The sequence below is a fragment of the Camelus dromedarius genome, chromosome 8 (genome assembly GCF_036321535.1).
Source record: "Camelus dromedarius isolate mCamDro1 chromosome 8, mCamDro1.pat, whole genome shotgun sequence".
NCBI lineage: Eukaryota > Metazoa > Chordata > Mammalia > Artiodactyla > Camelidae > Camelus > Camelus dromedarius.
In genome coordinates this window covers 48,092,483-48,112,239 of record NC_087443.1, presented here as the reverse complement: position 1 = coordinate 48,112,239, position 19,757 = coordinate 48,092,483, and the positions used below count along the sequence as shown (strand labels likewise).

Sequence of the window (19,757 nt, the reverse complement as noted above, 5' to 3'; positions counted from 1 at the left end):
ATGAATATAACCACAGATTAAGACACTTTTTAATCAATAAACTGAAAAATTAGATGCAGTAACCAATTACCTAGAAAACTGAATTTTTAATATTGCTTTAAGGGTAAGTTAAAAATGTAAATAAATTAACACCTGTAAGCTGTATTGAGAAAAATTCATTATTTTCCTCCTAAATAACACAAGGACCAGTTGGTTTTATCAGGCAAGTTTTACAAACTTTAAGTTTTCTTAAATAAGTTTGAAAACTAATTTAAGAAATAACTTTTTATTTTTAAAAGCCTTTGAAGCATAGAATAATAACAGAAAGCTTATGAAATTATCAACAGATTAAGCATGGTACAAAGCCAGACAAATATATTACAAAACAGAAAACTATAGACGAATATCACAAGTGTAGGTATGAACTGCATACAGCAAAGTATCAAAAGACTAATGTACAATAAACATGATGGGCTTATTACAAGGATACAAAGATTATTCAATAGTAGGGATTCTGTTGATTTAAGTAATTCAATTGATAAAGAAGAAAAAACAATCATCCCAAAATATGGAAAAGTGGCACTTAAAAAAATTCAACACCCACTACTGGATTGAAAAAAAAAAAAAAAGAACTCTTAGTAAGTTAGTAGAATAAAATATCCTTAAATTGATATAGTATCTGTCAGAAACGTGTGGCAAACATCATACTTAATATTGAAATACTGAAATCATTTGTTTTCATGAAAAACAAGTTAATCAACTATATAAACTATTTGAACTAATAAAAGAATACTATAAGGACGTTTAAAAAATGTTCTCTATTTAAACAGAAGAGGACAAATGAAATGTAATGACAATCTGAAACATAGAAACACAATCTATCAAATAAGAATAAACTTAATGTGAAATATCCAAAATCTATGTGAAGAAAATGGTAAAACTCTACTGAAGGATCTAAAAGCCTGGATAAATGGAAGTCTTACTATTGTAAAGATCAGTTCTTTTGAAATTATTAACTAATGCAATACCAATTTAAATTCCAATAAAATTATTTTGAAATTTAACAAACTGATTCTAAAGTTCATTTGCAGGAAAGATGTGCAATAAATATCACAACATGTATTGAAAGTATAAAAGTATTTGGAACTATCCTAATCAAAAATTTAAAAAGGCAGTACTGATCATTTTTTAATATACAGAAGTATCAAATCGCTGTTACACACCTGGAACTAACATAGTGTTGTAGGTCAATTATACTTCAATAAAAAAATAAATAGTCAAATCGATTGATGGAATGGATAAAAAGTCTAGATCCATAGTTTATATTGGAACTGCCAGTAGGTGCTCTTTCAAATCATAGTGAGATCACAGATGATTTGAGAAGAAGATGAAGTTGCCATAATCCCACCTCACAACATATACCAGAATTCTAAGTGGATAAAAGACAGAACCTTTAAAAAGGTTGCATCACTACTAGAAGAAAATATGGGAGAACATTTTTATAATCTTGTGATGCAGAAGGTGTTCCTAATAAAGCATCTCAAAAGCCATAAATGAAGACTAACAAATTTGACTACATTAAAATTACAAACATGTTAACATCCATTTGTGATTAAAAACTCTCACCAAAGTGGGTATAGAGGGAACATATCTCAACATAATAAAAGCTATATATGACAACCCTATAGCCAGCATAGTACTCAACAGTGAAAAACTCAAAAGCTTCCCACTAAAATCTGGGACAAGACAAGGCTGCCCACTATCACCACTTCTATTCAACATAGACTTGGAAGTCCTAGCCACAGCAATCAGGCAAGACAGAGAAATAAAAGGGATCCAAATTGGAAAAGAAGAAGTGAAAGTGTCACTATATGCCGATGACATGATACTATATATAGAAAACCCTAAAAGGTCCACACAAAAACTAATAGAAATAATTGAAGAATTCAGCAAGGTAGCAGGTTACAAGATTAACGTTCAAAAATCAGTTGCATTTCTTTACACTAATGATGAATCAACAGAAAAAGAAAGTGAAGAAACAATCCCCTTTAAAATAGCACCCAAAGTAATAAAATACCTAGGAATAAATCTAACAAAGGAGGTGAAAGACTTATACATGGAAAAGTATAAAACACTGATTAAGGAAATTAAAGAAGATTTAAAAAAATGGAAAGATATCCCATGCTCCTGGATTGGAAGAATCAGTATTGTTAAAATGTTCATACTGCCCAAGGCAATCTACAGATTTAATGCAATCCCTGTCAAATTACCCAGGACATATTTCACAGAACTAGAACAAATCATAATAAAATTTATATGGAATGACAAAAGACCTAGAATTGCCAAAACATTACTGAAGAAAAGGAAAGAGGCTGGAGGAATAACTCTCCCAGACTTCAGACAATACTACAGAGCTACAGTAATCAAAACAGCATGGTATCAGTACAAAAACAGACATATAGACCAATAGAACAGAATAGAGAGCCCAGAAATGAACCCACAAACTTTTGGTCAACTAATCTTCAACAAAGGAGGCAAGAATATACAATGGAATAAAGACAGTCTCTTCAGCAAATGGTGTTGGAAAAACTGGACAGCAGCATGTAAAGCAATGAAGCTAGAACACTCCCTTACACCATACACAAAAATAAACTCAAAATGGATCAAAGACTTAAACATAAGACAAGATACAATAAACCTCCTAGAAGAAAATATAGGCAAAACATTATCTGACATACATCTCAAAAAATGTTCTCCTAGGAAAGTCTACCCAAGCAATAGAAATAAAAGCAAGAATGAACAAATGGGACCTAATGAAACTTACAAGCTTCTGCACAGCAAAGGAAACCATAAGTAAAACAAAAAGGCAACCTACGGAATGGGAGAAAATTCTTGCAAATGAAACTGACAAAGGCTTGATCTCCAGAATATATAAGCAGCTCATACGACTTAACAAGAAAAGAACAAACAATCCAATGGGCAAAAGACCTAAACAAGCAATTCTCCAAGAAGACATACAAATGATCAATAGGCACATGAAAAAATGCTCAATATCACTAATTATCAGAGAAATGCAAATCAAAACTACAATGAGGTATCACCTCACACCAGTCAGAATGGCCATCATTCAAAAGGCCATAAATGACAAATGCTGGAGAGGCTGTGAAGAAAAGGGAACCCTCCTACACTGCTGGTGGGAATGCAGTTTGGTGCAGCCACTGTGGAAAACAGTATGGAGATTCCTCAAACAACTAGGAATAGATTTACCATATGACCCAGGAATCCAGCTCCTGGGCATGTATCCAGAAGGAACCCTACTTCAAAATGACACCTGCACCCCAGTGTTCATAGCAGCACTATTTACAATAGCCAAGACATGGAAACAGCCTAAATGTCCATCAACAGATGACTGGATAAAGAAGAAGTGGTATATGTATACAATGGAATACTATTCAGCCATAAAAACTGACAACGTAACGCCATTTGCAGCAACATGGATGTTCCTGGAGAATGTCATTCTAAGTGAAATAAGCCAAAAAGAGAAAGAAAATACCATATGAGATCGCTCATATGTGGAATCTAAAAAAAAAACATAAATACAAAACAGAAACAGACTCATAGACATAGAATACAAACTTGTGGTTGCCAGGGAGGTAGGGGGTGGGAAGGGACAGACTGGGATTTCAAAATGTAGAATAGATAAACAAGATTATACTGTATAGGACAGGGAAATATATACAAGATCTATGGTAACTCACAGCAAAAAAAATGTGACAATGAATATGTATCTATGTTCATGTATAACTGAAAAATTGTGCTTTACACTAGAATTTGACACAACATTGTAAAATGACTATAACTCAATAAAAAAATGTAAAAAAAATTACAAACATCTGTTATGGCAAAATAAAGTTGAAAAGAAACCCCAGACTGGAAGAAAATGATTGCCTCTTACATAATGTACAGAGAATTAATATCTGTGATATACAAAGAGTACTCTAAAATCAATAATAAAGGCTCATAAATCAGTGGACAAAGAGAAAGGACCTGAAGAGTCAATTCACAGAGAAAAAATAGTTTGTAAATTTATCATTTAAATATGGGCATCATCTTTAGTGATCAGAAAAGACAAAACAGAACCAAGATACCTTGGCTTTGCCCATTCTGTGGCAAAATTTGAAAAGATTTCAAATAATATGAATAATAAATATAGCTAACATTATTGATTATGTTCTAAAAACTTAAAATATAATTCATTTAATCCTCATAAACACTCAATTGGTTAGGTATTACATTCCTGTGATATAGATAATAAGCCAATATTAGGGAGGTTAATGTGCCCAAAATTAGTCAGGTAGTAAGTGGCAGAACCATGATTTGCATCTAGGTAGCTTGGGGCCAGAGTCTGTGCTCATAAATACTAAATTTGACTTCTCTTCACTTCTACTTAATAAAGTAATAAAGTAATAGTCAGGGAGAGAAGGGAGATTCTAATTTCTACCTAGCTTCCCTGAAAGTGTGAGGAACACCTGATATCGTGAGGAAACTGATGAAGGTGATGCTGTGAGTCTATGTTCCCTTCCATAGGGACAGATGTTCTTGGTCATTTAAAGGACTATGGTAATTTAGCCTCTTCACTTGAATGAAAATGTGCTCTTGTAATAAGACTTTTGAGTAGTGCCATGGGTGGACTGTCTGATGGACACATCCAGGATCTGATCTCTTTAGGATACAGTCCAAAATGGACACATACATCACTCTTTGTCAGAGTGTAGGGTCATCATAGGAGACCAAGTGATGTATCATTTGACAGGATCTGACTGAATTTCACACTGATTTCTATTCCTATGTTTAAATTAAAGTGTTAGTTCCTTCTTCCCATTGATCTTTAGCTCCTCTGGGTTTTAGATGGCCAGAGAGGAAGAAGTCAGCCATGGATTAAATATCTGACGGAGTGGTGCAGTGGTGGGTAACCAAAGCCACAGGTACTTCTCATGGGCACCAAACACAACTCTTTTGGGAGCAGGGTCTTCTCTCTCTCCTTCTACCTCCACTTTCAAATGTCCATATAAATATTTTTTTTTTCCCTTCTCGGGTCTTTTACTCTCTCTCATTCTTTAATCCTGTACTTTGTTCTCTCTCTTGCTCCCTTGGTGACTGCCCTGGCTAAAGAAGTTGCTAATTCCATCTAGAAGGTATTCATATGTTTAAGACAAGTTACTAACAGTTGTAGAGAAGCAGTGCTGACAGACATACTTGCTAAAGAAATGGGTATTTTTGCAAAGATGTGTAGGACCAGCTGATCCTTTGATTACTGTTTGTTGATGTTTAATCGATTTCCCATCCTACTTGGAGTCATTCCAAGTCCTAAATAGAGTAACTTAAAATAGAAAAACCTAAGATGCTGGGGAAATTGCATCGCAGTAAAAATATCTATAGAGAAAAATAAAATTATACCAGAGAAAAAATACTATTGGAGCTACCAACTTAGAATTTATTGGAGAAGAACAACAAACAGATGTACAATAGACAAATGATTGTATTGCAATTTTTTACATCTCTTTGTGTGTATAGATGTATGTATATATACACACATCTGGACTAATCAGGGCAAGGAGGAGGCATGACTTCCCAACTTTTTAAAAAAAATAATTTAAAATCAGGGATCACACACAATCTCTTTTGAAAATAAAAAGTTACCTAAACTCTTGGGAAAGTTAAGCACAGTCATCTGGCCCACAGATCATCATTATTGCAAAACAGTCCTGACATCTGGAAATCCTTCTTTTTTTGTTTGAGGAAAAAGTAATTTCAAGTAGTCAGAAATTTTTATTTTCATTTAAAAGTCTGTTTAAAATTGCATAATTTATGGTCCAGTAGAAACACCTCCTGCTTTAGCATATTCTCATTAAGTGGACATTATAGAGGTACATTTTATCTGCTTCAAAAGACATTTCACCATTTATTTGCTTCAAATGCCCTTTAAATATCAACAAAGAGCCTTTAAATCCCTGGAATTTAGCTTGAAACTATAAATCACACAAGGAAAGACAGGAGAAGAAGCATTGACCTATGCATGTCTTATCAAGGTAGGGCTGAGATTTAACTGCAAGTGTTCCTAAATTTTAGCAGGAACTATGGAGAAAAAACAGACTCCCTACCTGGCCTCACGTTATAATCACCTGTACTTGGGCATCACCCTTGCCACCCCCAGAGGGATTCTGATTCAACTGGTCTGGAGTGGAGCCCAGGAAATGCTATGGTTTAAAGCCTCCTCAGGTGATAATACGCAGCCAAGTTTAGAACTGCTGAATTAAGCTCTGGTCTATACATGTTAAATGTCAAACAAAATGAAACATGGAGAGTAATTGAATTCATTCCACCTGCCAAATAGTTGGGATGGATAAAAGAATTACTAAAAAGAAGACAAAATTCTATAAAAGAAAGGCAGAGGCTAGATTACAGGAGAAAGTGAATAATCCAGAATCTTCTCGACTAATTGCCCTGCTACGTTTTCATCACTTTTAATAAGTAAATGTTTTCATAATTGCCAGTATTTAGGGATAATGTCCATGAAATACCAAAAAGTAACATTTTCCCTAGATTCTGGTGTAAGTGATTTGTATTCAACTCCGTTTCCATGAGGACCAATAAATAAGGTATTCATATTACCACTGTGTGGGTAAAACAATTACTTGTCATGGTTCTATGTATGGAGGGGAAGTAAAAGCTATGAGGCAGAGAAAGGATAAAGAGTAGAAAGTAAGGATAGATTTTAGAAGAGAGAGGAGCAGGTGTAGGAAGTAGTTGAGTCAAGTTAACAGTGAAGCAGCTCGTAGATCTATGAATACCCTGCTGCTGAAGTCTTTACAGCCTCTTTATCCAGAACAGCCTCGGGTGAGGCTCCTCATGAAGTCTGGATCTTGACTCTATTCCTGCTTTCCGTACGTATGTATCCCTACTTGTTGCTTTCCTTCCTCCTACCTCCATCCTCCACCTCGTCTTCCATGACTAGACCTAACCTGAGTTTAGCTAAAGTGTGGAATGAAACTTCCCTGCGTTCTACCTCTAAGCACTGCCTCTCTGTTCTGCACACCACTGCTAGATCCTCTCCCCAAAATGTCCATTGTAATATTCTTCTGCTCAAAAACCTTCACTGGTCTCATCATTAACTATAAAGAAGCAGTCCAGCCCCTTAGCCTGACATCCAGAATCTGCCGTGATCTGGTCCTAACTCTAATTTCATGACTCAGTCTCAGTGCAGATTTAGAGCTGTTCTGTGCTCGAGCCCATCAGGTCTCCCAGACACACCAGTTGCTTCTTTTCTTATTTCTTAGGTCCCTTTGTTCTTACTTCCAATTTGCCATGTGTCTAGAGTCCTCATCCTTATTTTCACACTTTCCTTGGCTGAAGTGAATTTATGCCTGCGCCATCAGGTTGTGTGTGGTTGCGTATATGCAGGATTGCACAAGCACACGTGTGACCATGAATGTGTATATATACCCAGAAGTGAATAAACTCCTGGTGGCCAGTATTGACAGCACAACATCACACAGGAGACCTCACTATACAACTCTTTCCTTTTGTTGTTGACTCTGACACCACCACTCCCTTGCAAATCCAGCCTCTGCTCAACTTGGATAAGAATATCAGAAACTGAAGTCCTTGTAAGTGACTTGTACGTGACAACACTGAAGATTGAGAGATGAATAACAAATAGTTTTTTAATCCAAAAAAGATTTTGGAAAATTTTAACAGCAGGTGGAAACTGCATATGTTAAAGCAGGGAGTGGCTAATGGGGAGGAAATGGAGAGCCTTAAGGTCAGACAACATGAGTAGTGTTCTAATTCCTTAAGTTATATTGTGATGGTTCATTTTATGAGTCAACTTGACTGGGCCACAGGGTGCCCAGACATGTGGCCAAACATTATTCTGTGTGTGTCAACCAGGATGTCTCTGGATGAGACAGTGTTTGAATTGGTAGACTATGTGAGGTGGATTGCCCTCCCTGATGTGGGTGGGGCTCACCTAATCAGTTGAAGACTTGAATAGCCTGACAAGGCTAAGTAAGCAGGAACTCTGCCTGCCTGAGTACTTCCTTAAGTTGGGACATCAGTCTTTTCTTGCCTTCAGAGTTAAACTGAAACATTTGCTTTTCTTGGGTCTTGAGCCTGCCAGCTTTCAGACAAGAATTACACATTGGCTCTCCTGGGCCTCAAGCTTGCCCACTCTAGATCTTGGGGCTCCTCAGCCTCTATAATCAAGTAGGCCAATTCCTTATAATAAACCTTTGTTTAATCTACTGATAGGAAAATAGATTTATATGCATCTTATAGATATTAGAACAACGACAACACTAAAACCATTTATGCATATGTATTAGCCAACTGGAATTCCAATTGAAATATTTCTTCTTTTCTGGAGAACCCTGGCTGATACATATACATAAGTGGTTTTGGTGTTGTCATTGCTCCAGGGCGTGTAAGGTCAGGGTAAAGATGGATGTTGTGTTACCTTCACTCAGTAATAATAACCCAGCTCTGCCCACATGCCTGACTTCCTTAAAGATCCCTGGCAAGGAGAAGGGGCAGAGTTCAGAAATTCTAGAATCACACAGCCTAGCAGGAAGAGCAGAATTTCTTTGCATGTGTGTTTAATTTCTAATTTGACTTACAAATCAGTAAAGTGATAATCACAACACAATATCTTTCAGCTTAAAAGCAGATGTTTGTTCAGTAATCCTGGGGCCAATTATTTGTGTGGCAGATTAAGAGACCTGATGAGCTGTGGGTGCTGTACTTCATTTGTTCTCTGTCTGTTGTTACCATGTCTGTTTTTATTCTTGCTGAGATTGTCCTTTTGAACTTAGTTGCCATATCTGGTTTCTTCAGACCAATCTGGAAAAATTAAGTTGAAAACTCAATTCTCACCAAGGCTGCCAATCACTGACACTGACTAATGGAATACGTTCGATCCTGGAGTGAAACATACAAAATCCAGGTATCTAAAGCTCTGTATTACAGTGGCCCTGAGGCAATCTGACACTTGCAATAAAAGACAGCCTTATGTTTCCCTTAAAAACACAGATTATATTGATTCTGATCTTGTACTAACTTAACCTGCGTTGGCATAAACTGCTGTTATTAAATGCTTGCCTCCTTATTTCTAGTCAGCCACTGAGTTCTGATACTTTGCTTCTTTTGAATTCCTACTGCCATTAATTATATATATGCCATCGTTTAATACCTAGATCATTGTAATTCAGCCTCTGGTCTTTTCTAACTCTAATACTATATTCATAACACTGGTTGATTTTCTTCATTATCCATTTTATATTACTCTTCTATTAAATTAAGTTCAGTGCCCTTTTATAGCCATATCAATGAATGCCAATTTTTCTATTTTATTATCTATCAAATTTCTCCAGTGTTGTACTCTGTAATTTCCAGTGTATACCTTCCCTCTACTCAGGGATGGCTAGGAGTTAGGAGAAGAAGAGAGCAGAAAGCGTCTCTAGGGGACAGAGGTACAAACGAAAACAGTATGGATGGCTGAGAAATTGAATGTGGCTAGAATGTTGAATGCAAGTTGGGAGGGGGTTTCTCGAGGGAGGGAGGGAGAGTGACAGCAGAGAAGAATGGTAAGGTGGGCAAGAATTAAGCTGATATTGGCATGATCGAGCGTTCTCATTGTATTATGAAGTCACTGGAATCAGCATGGAAAAATTCTAACAGGACCCTGTGTACTTGGGAAAGATGAATCCTTGAGTTTTGTTGAGAATAGTTTAAAGGTGGAAAGACTAGTTGAGAGATGGATGAGAAAAAAAAAAGGAGAGCAGAAGTATAATTGATTAAGGAATGTAGGATGAAAAGAGGAAGGGCCATGAACTCCCCAAGGATATGCACTCAGCTTCTTAGCTCCAGCCCTGAGCACCGGACCTGGTGCTTAGTGGACATTTAATACATATTTGCTGAACAGAATGGAAATTTTATGTAGCCCCTCTGACTACTCCAGACTTTATATTCTTTTTCCTAACTTTCTAGTTTCACCACGTGATATTAGAAGACACCACATTTCACCCTGTGTTGTTCATTATCGATTCCCAAGTATAAGCGTGTCATGGTAGAAAAACCGTGGGATCATGAATTCAGACTTAGGTTCAATTGTCAAGTTCCACCCCTTAATAACTTTGCAGATTTGGGTCAGGTTATTTAACCAGGTCCCAGTTGCTTCTTTTCAAAATTGGGGATGATGATGCCTGCCTCATCAGGTTGTTATAGTGATTCTAAGTGGTTGGATGAGTACACAGCACAGAACTTGGTATATGACACTCACTAATGTTTTTCTTTATCTCTTCTACTTCTTCCCCATCTCTCCCCAGTTAGGTGGCTGTGTTATTCAACAAATAGCATTGTGCATCTGTTATGTGCATAACACTGTGTTAGGTCTGGGAATTGAAAACTAAATAGGATAATTTTCTTGCTTTCAGGAACTCCCTAATTTAGTATGGTAAATAATACTCATTTCTAGCAAAGTAAGAGACCTTAGCGAAGGGGGGGATTAATTATCCTGGGACTGCTGTGGGAGCTCTGGAGAACCTTTCATGGGTTCCTTGATTTTAAGGACCTATGTACAATATTTCTTTGTATCCAACACAGCGTCTGGAATAATGCTGAACTCAAACAAGGACCCAATAAATCACTTCCCAATGGGTAAATTAACATAATAATCCCACAATAATCTTTCATCTAGCCATTTTCCTCAAAATGGATGCTGATGCCAATCCCTTCCATGGCATTCCTGATGCTCCACTGTGCCCCCATAAATAATTTTCTCTTTGGGGTCTGTTGTCATTCCTGTGCAGAGGTCTGATTTGGGGGCAGTTTATATTAGCTCATGACTACTTCTTTTATCATGCTTGTAACCATACTACCCTTCAACAATCTGCATCTTTACAAGTGGCTTTGAGTACTTCAGTGGGTTTTTTGGTTGTTGTTGTAACTATGAAAATATCAGAGGCAGAGAGGGTTTGCTCTCTGGTCTGAAGAGCCACTCTGCTTCCCTTACTAATTACCCAGCTTCCTTCAAATCATGCCATATCGACTTAATTAGGAGGCCCTGCCTGTGACAGAGAAGAACATCTCTGTCTTGGAAAAAAATTGCAGCAGAATCAGGGAGAAGTTGTTCCCAATTTGCACTGCAAGCCAGTCATGGGGATAGTTGATTTCTAAGCCACTGATTTCTTGGCTAAGAAACACTTTCTACATGTTGACCTCAGGGCCTCTCTCTCCTAACCATTTTCTTCTAGTAAAGCATTGTGCAATCAGCACAGAGATGAGATGAGATGAGAATTACAGCTGCAATAGCTGAGGCTTATGCACACTTCCTTAATATTATTCTAAGACCTTCGTGTGTAATTTCTGATCTAGTCCTCCAAACAACCTTGACTTTACAGCAGAGGAAACAGGTACAAAGAAGTTAACTTACTGAAGGTCCATAGCTAGTGAGTGGTGGAGCCAGGTCCAGGTATTCTGGGTCCAGAACCTTCTGTTTTAACATTATTATCTCCTCCCCCTTTGCCAGGCCAGCACAATGAATCATCTTTGTTTCACTGGGATTTTGGGAATCCTTTGAAATCATGAGTTATTATTATTGGGAGTAATAAACTGAATTACTATTCGAGGAAATATTTGGCTTTATGGCTTATTTTGAAAGGCAAATAAAAAATAAGAGTTTCTAGACCTTAGACTAAGTTTTCCCCTTATCTTTACTATCCTATGGGACCATACAATGGCATTCCCTGATTGATTCCAATTACGCTAAATGCATTCATGTTAAATAACTTATAAAATGAGGGAGAGACATGGAGGGATTGGTATCTGGTAAGTGTGGTGTTCAAATGACTTTAATAATAAATCAAAATTTTTTAATAAGTAAATTCTTCCTCAAAGATCCGACAAACACCTTCCATTCAAGTGCCTTTTGTTGTCCTCTGATTGCCCATGACACCTCACCCCAGGCCATCTCTCCTCTGCAGCTTCTCTTCCCCACCATCAAAACTTAGCTGGCCCTAAGTACCATTTCACAAGGCTTTACCAGGCTAGTTAATATGCGAGGGGATTTTAGGCTCCCTTGTGTTCCTGAACATTACAACCTTGTTGTATCCCAACTAATTTGTATTTTAAAAAGGGACTTCTGGAAACATACTCTTTTTGATCCAAAATGAGTAACTCTATGAAGGCTGATGGAGATGCTATTTGGGTGCATCTGGGTCTCAATTTAAAGCTCCAAATTAGGTCAGTTTAAATATGGGATTCCCTCAGCATTCATAGACCCAGCAACCCAGTTATTCTTTCCCAGGGGAGAAGGGTGTGTCCTCCAGGTGGGAGGGGCTGTGTCCTTTTCAGATACTGACAGAATTTGGGGGTAAGGCAGCTGAGTCACTCAGGACAATTACTTGGTGTTTTCAGAAATGCCTCCCCCGAGTCCCTGGCACCTGTGTCTGCATGTATGTCCTCTGTAATCTGGCCTGGCAGGCTCTCAGTTACAAGATGTGTCTCCTTGAGCTGAGCCTCTGGCTGTCAGAGTCTGTGAATGGGACTCCGCATGAGGGGATATTCCTCTTCGCCTTTGAGGTCCTATTAACCTGCCCCCCAAGAGCTTGTGTAGAGAATCAGGCTGAATTAGAGATGCTGCACAGTGGGAGGTGGTAGAGCACGAAGGGCCTGGCTGAGACTCCCCGTGGGTTCTTGCCCTAACAAAGTGTCTTTTATCCTTGGGAACCTCATTGAGCTCTTCTCTGTCAAATAAAGGACCTCAAAGTTTCCTTCTAATGCCAAGGCTCAATGCTTCTCAGTCTTCCGTTTATGCTGTTTGCAGGGTGCTGTGTTCCTGTCTGCTGGAGGTCACTCCTGTTTCTGCTGCTTATTAGCTGTGTGATCTTGGACGAGTTTTCCCACGTCCCTGAGACATCACCTCTTTACTGGAAAACTGATACTGCACTAGTGCCTTTTCCGTAGGATTAAATGAGTTAATCTATGTGCCTGGCATATGGCAGGAGCTATATAAGGCTGTAAGAGCTATTGTTCATTTCATTGTTATCGTCAGCGTACAGTGTCCGTCAGTTGCCAGTGAATGCCTGAACTGTGAGGCACTGTTAGGAGTCTTCAGGAAAGAGGATTGGAAAGAGAGGGTTCCTGAGGCAGGCATTCGTACGTGCCAACACAGTTTTCCCCTCCATAATATCAGACGTTTTTATTTCTGACTTTCACTGCAAGTTATCAGAGGTTTTAGGGTAATAAGCCAATTTACTTCAAGCAGAAGGCCCCAGCTGAGCACTGGTTGTGTTTACAAACCTAACAGAAGAACTGGATGGAAGGATACTAAAGATGAACTGATAGAAATGAAAATCAGTAGCACTTACACATCATACCCTGCCCGTGCACTGCCAGTCCTTTAGGACACGCTGTATCTCCTCTTCTTTCACTGTGTTAGTTACAGCATCTGCACTGGTTTAAATCTTTTTAGGGTTGTTTTCCTCTGGGACCTGCATGGGGCTAGTTTTCCTCTCACTTTCCGTGTGGATCCTTAGGTCCTCTCTTCACACTTTCATCAAACCTCTTAATTAATTCATCAACAGATCAGGTAATGTCCCGCACAGTCTTTGAAGGCTCCCTCTGTAGTCTGCACTATTGCTACACAAAAGAGCTAGGCTTATAAACTCTAGGTGGGAGCATCTTTCAATTAACTAGCTTTGAACAATTGGAATGATAAATAATGACAGTTACCTTGAAGAATACCTGAAGTATTACCCTAGGCATACTCAATTGACTAAGAAGAAATTTAGCTTTAAAAAAAAATCTAAATTCTTCTGTGTAAAACGCTTGGTAAACGAGAATATTCTATAGACATAAGGTATCATCATAGTTAATTCTACTGTGTAAATCTAGTGGTCTTAAGTCAATTGGGCATCCCAAAACAGTGGTCATTTTTTAACTACTAGGGAAAGAGAAGACATCACTATGTCACTGAAGTTAGTTAATATGCGAGGGGATTTTAGGCTCCCTTGTGTTCCTGAACATTCCAACCTCATTGTATCCCAACTAATTTGTATTTTAAAAAGGAACTTCTGGAAACATACTCTTTTTGATCCAAAATGAATAACTCTATGGAGGCTGATGGAGCTGCTATTTGGGTGCATCTGGGTCTCAATTTAAAGCTCCAAATTAGGTCATTTTACAGAATTGCAAACCAATTTGCTCACTTACTCATTCTCTCTGGCCAAACTGTCATGTGCTAATTCTCTTTAGTCATATTATTGACTGGGGAAGAATGGTACATAACATAACCTTGCAAACTAGAGGGAGTTACCTTAGTAATAATAATAATATTATTAATTATTATTTCGCTTTTAATATTAGCAGGGACTGAGCCCTGTTGGAATAAGCAAATCTGCAAAATGTTTTCCATGTGATCATTAATAACTACGTATATAAAATTCCACATACATATCTGAATAAGGAAAGTACAAACTTAGTTTATGTATCTTTACAAGAAAATCCAATTAGAGAGCTAAGGATACCACTATATTTTAGTTAAGACACCCAATTTTACAAAGGGAAATCTTTTAATTTTTGGTTTGGCTTAATCAAAAATATCCATCATAAACTTTTTACTTATTAAATTAAAAATTCTGAATAGTTTTTAAAGCTGATAACCTAGTTGGACTAGGTTTGATGAAATAAAATGATAAACTAGCTTTTCTGAGCCAATCAGCAGTAAATATTTGTCTCTTACCGCCTGGATCTTACATTACCAGGCCGAGGAGCAGATGGGGTTTAGATTGCTAATACAGAATGTCGCCGCAGAAGTGCTGCTCCATTTCCAGATGCTTTCCCTGGGGGGAGTTTGGGGTTAGAACTGCACTTTAGAGGAGCCTAGTTACTGTTTCCATGAGTAAGATAAAATGGTGTTTATCCTCCGTGGATCAATACTGTTTTGTTTGAACTTATTGAGTCATTTGGAGACACATAAGGTAACGACAACCATTGTGCAATAGTACCCGACGTCCTACCCAGCTTCCTGAGGGGTGACAATATTTTAAAAGATAGTTATTGAAACAGACTTTTAACAACAACTGGCCGTGTGATGAAATGAACAACACACTGTGGCGGCCATCCTGTGGGTTTCAGTGAAAAGGGCCTGGGGTTTTTAACTAAGCTTTCTTGAGCAACATTCTCTAACATAAAAATAATCTACTCTGGTTTTTTGTAGAGTTAAAGAAAATTATAAGTTCTCTTATTTTCTGAATAAATGGGATAGAGTTTCTATTTGTGACTAATCAAACCTTCGTTGTTTATGTACAGTTTTTGATTTAAGTGATACTAGCGTTGTTTTGACAGAGACGAGCTAATGGGTAAGTTTGGAAAGTTTTAGGAAGCTTTCCTGGAGGATTTTACAAATAGAGAAGTGGAAAGGGAAGGGAATTTTGCTGAATTCCTTATGTGTGCCCGGGACTGTGCTTAACTCCTTTGCTTTATTATCTCATTTCATCTTTACTAAATTCTGCAGGACAGATTTTACCCCCGTTTTACATTTGAAGAATCTGAGATTCAGGGAAGTTGAGTATCATGCCCAAGGTCACAAACTGAGGGAGTTTTGGAACAAGCATTCCAGCCCAGCTCTGTCAGGAGAAAAGTCCAGAGTTCTGTCTATGATTAATTTAGAAAGTCTCTAGTAAGTTAGGCATGGTCCTGTTTGATGGAAGATAGACTATGAGGTCCCATAGAGGTTTCCGGTTGTGATGATTTCAATAGTGATGATTTCCATCAATTCTGGTTGTTATGAATGCTGGACTTGGACTCTAAAAGTGATTTGTTGGATCTTAATCTGTGTTCTGAGGACGCCCATTTCTGAGAGACATTAATAGATGTTACCAAAAGATGTTATGTTATAAATGAAGGAAAGAAAACATTGCCTACTCTTCTGCATATTCACGGTGAATGAACACATTTTCACCTGGAGTAAATCTCCAGCGTGAGAACAGTCTGAGGGTTATATGCTTAGGCTCTGGAGTCAGACCACCTGCCTGGGAAAGCTGGTCCTGCCCCTTCCTAACTGGGTAATGTTCAGCCTGTTGGGCAACTCGTTTGTGTTTCTATTTTCTTGTTTTGTAAAATGTTGTAATAGTACCTACCTTACATGGCTGGTCTAAGAATAACATGAGATAAATGCATGGAGAGTACATTTGGCAGTATGCTTAATAAGTGTCTGTTACTGTTACTATTAATGAAAATGCTCATGTAGTAACAAGAGCTGCTTTAACTTGTCTAATCACCATTTCCTCAACTTCCTTGACACTGGAGTCACTTTATTGAGCCACATATATTAAAGTCCACTGAATACAGTGTAGGAAATCTTGTATTTGAAATGACCAAACCAACTTGGTTTTAGCCCAGTTGGAAATGATAACTAAATATTCACTTTTTTCATATCCATTATGTCATTTTATGTTTGCCCATAACAACTAATTTCTTTTCCTGACAGTTATCTTTCCCCTTCCCTTACACTTGATAAATAATAAATTGAAACAGTAAAATATGAGAAGTGTATCACATGGGAAGTTTCGATATTGTTCCCCATAATATGGCCCTTCAAAAATGAACCTGTAAGTCATTTGTTTATTACCTGTATTTAGCAGGGGAAGGCCTCAGCACTTTGACAAGTAAGTGATTTCACTTCTATTTTCAGACCTATTGTGTGCATCTCAGCACATATTATAAAGAATGTTTCAGAACAGGCCGGCACATCTTTGATGGTCCTAAATTACAACTAGAGTTAGGTTTGCCCATGCACGTTTTGCAAAACACTAATCCTGCAGAATACACAAATAATGCTGCATTCATCACCTTTTTGGAGACACACAAAACACATCTGAAACATCCTATAATAAAGAAGCTTCTTTGACCTGGAACTCATTCTCCTTGGAACTTACTTTGGTAATTGTAGAAGAGAAGTATTTCTATCAGAGAATTTAAGAGGATTCTGGAAAGAATGGGATATTCCTGGTAATTGCCCTGATTGATTTCTTATTTTAGATGAAATACCATCATTTTCTGATTGTGTATTTTCTTTTTAGAGTGAACAAAATGATGGTGTGGAGTATACCCACTGCAGCACAGTTGCCCAGACCATCCTGAAAGGAAAATATCTAATAATTAGCCAGCCATCTCAGGGTTGAGATTTAGTAAACTCAAAGCCAATCATTTTCCATGACTGTTTCTGTTTTGGTTTTTTTTCCCTAGAATGACAAGTAAATAGATTATGGCATTCCTTTGGTTAGTATAGTAATGGCAGAAGAAACAGCAAGAATTCAGCAAGGTGGTTTTTGTTTCTTGTTTTGTTTTTGGGTTTTGGTGGTGGTGCAGGATAAAGGAGGAGAGGGAAGGAGATGATTGAATAGATGAAGTCTAAAGTATAGAAGAAATGATGACCCATTCAGAGAATTCAGAGTCTGCCAGTGATGTTAATACTTTTGCTAATTACACTTTTATGTTTCCCGGATCCTAGGAGCAGGCAGGCAGGCAGGCAGGCAGGCAGGCAGGCAACCACAACTCTCCCTGCTGTCTGGCTGTTGCTAAATACACTCTCAGAAGTATTAGCCCTTGAACGCCAAATGGTAAATCTACATATTTAAGCCCCAGAAATTGATTAAATCAAACAGCAAACAATGGCTGCTATCGCATTTTGAGTTTATATGATCATTCTAACGTTTTCTTTTGTTTTCGGGTTGCTTCGTTAGTATGAAAACAAACTAGAAAAATCCCTGAATTCAGCTCTATGGTAGAAGAGGGTAACAGCTTTTTTCATTGCATTCCCACTGATCCACACTGCACAGTTCCACAGAGTTGAAATAGAAAAAGCAAAACACATGGACCATACCTGAGTGATTTCAGAGATCCCCACCCGGAAAAGGTTTCCTTGATTATGGCGAATTCAGCGTGTCACTCGGGTTATGCTCTAATCATCATATCAAACTCCAAAGGTTCAGTGGCTTTAGGTTTGGTTTACAATTCCTGGGAGTTAAACTTTAACTCACCCTGTCTCTTGCATCCATGTAGCCCTTTGACCAGATAATTGGGTCACTACAACCCAAGCAGAATCTACAAAATTACTCTTGTCATTTGTTTACAATATTAAAATGAATTTTGCATTAAAAGTCATTGATGTGAATATTCTTTTGATGCTCTTTTAAGTGACATATTTAAAAAGTAGGACTCCCTGCCATGTGGGTAACTAAGCTTTTCTTTATGTTAGCTCCCTTGTTTTCTGCTATTCCAAAATGATTTTAAGTCTAAGGTAATTTAGGAGAATGTTTTTCTTTTTCCTTTTTTCCACACTTCTTATATCACTCTATTTCATGGAGTAGAGTGTGGAGTTTTAGGTCAAGTATGTAGATAGATGCTGGCTTTGAAAAATAAAACACACAAAGCATTTATATAACCAAACAAATAGGGTCAGATCAGGTTGGGGAAAGCAGGCTTCTTTTTATACAAGCTGCTCATTCAGATTTTAAGAGGGAACCATTGAAAACTATGAAAACAGAATAATCAGCTGTGGACAGAGGTTAGATGAGAGCCGGGGATATTGTTCATTGCTTGAAATCTCAGTGGTAACTCTGCTTTTTGAAGAATAGGGAAATGTTAACCTAGAAAGAGAAAGAAAAATACCATGTGATATCACTTATGTGTGGAATCAAAAAAAGAAAAGAAATAAGAAAGAGAACACCAATGAACTCATCTACAAAACAGAAACAGACTTGCAGACATAGTAAGCAGTCTTATGGTAACTGGGGGAAAGAGGGTGGCAAGTGATAAACAAGTTTGAGATTTGCAAATCTTAACCACTATATATAAAAATAGATAAAAAAACAAAATTTCTTCTGTATAACTCAGGGGACTATATTCAATATCTTATAATAACTTTTAATGAAAAAAATGAAAATGATTATGTGTATACCTATGCATGACTGGGACACGCTGTACACCAGAAATTGACACACTGTAACTCACTATACTTCAATAAAAAAAAACCCATGTGAAATTCTAAAACTAAAAAAAAAAAAAAAAAAAAAAAAAAAAAAGAAATTCTACATTCTAAATTCTCTGATAAGAGCTCCCGTCTATAGAGGAAATTTCTAAGAGTTATAAATCTCACTTTAAAAAAAAAAGAACTAAAACTCTCCTAATTTTGAGTAAATTATAAGGGTTTATAAACCACTGTCCCCCACAGTAAAATTAGAGGATGTTCACTTGACTTCACTTCTAGTAAGAGGAATATAATTTCCTAGGAACCAACTATTAACAGAAGTACTTGTTCGTTCTGTCCTTTTTTATAGACAATTGTTCCATAATGTGGACAGAGAGGAATCTTAAGTCAATTGTGCACGTCTGGGAATAGACAGCAGAGGAGATTAAATGTACTGTCGGAATGCTAGTTCTGCCCCCAGTTTTCAGTTCTCAAACACAAGGAAGCCTTGATTTACATAAACTTTTCCCCAAGGCAATGAATGCCTGACAAGGTTTAACAAAAGCACTCTGGGAATAATAGTTTTGCCCTGGAATTGTGCCCCTGGAGTGAGACCTAAGGGAAGACTCCATGCACTCCCAGTTAGACAGCTGTCCAAGGGAGTGTCCTTTACAACTTCCTTAGGAGCCAGTCCCCCTCACCACAGTTTTATTTAGTTTTCCTTGTGAAAGCTCTGTCTGTGCTCATAGGG

The 19,757-nt window shown here is 37.6% G+C and overlaps 1 protein-coding gene across 3 annotated transcripts in view; it reads right to left on the bottom strand.

Moving 5' to 3' along the window:
* A1CF (APOBEC1 complementation factor) overlaps window positions 1-18,012 on the bottom strand; it is an 81,071-nt gene extending 63,059 nt beyond the window's left edge. For 2 of the 3 annotated variants that reach the window (XM_064488175.1, XM_064488176.1), the window contains exon 1: window positions 17,921-18,002. The gene's annotated coding sequence lies outside the window, so the exon portion shown is untranslated. Of the gene's footprint in view, window positions 1-17,920 lie in introns of all 3 variants that reach the window. The other variant, XM_064488174.1, reaches the window with a different exon arrangement.
* Between the last annotated feature and the right edge of the window lie 1,745 nt (window positions 18,013-19,757).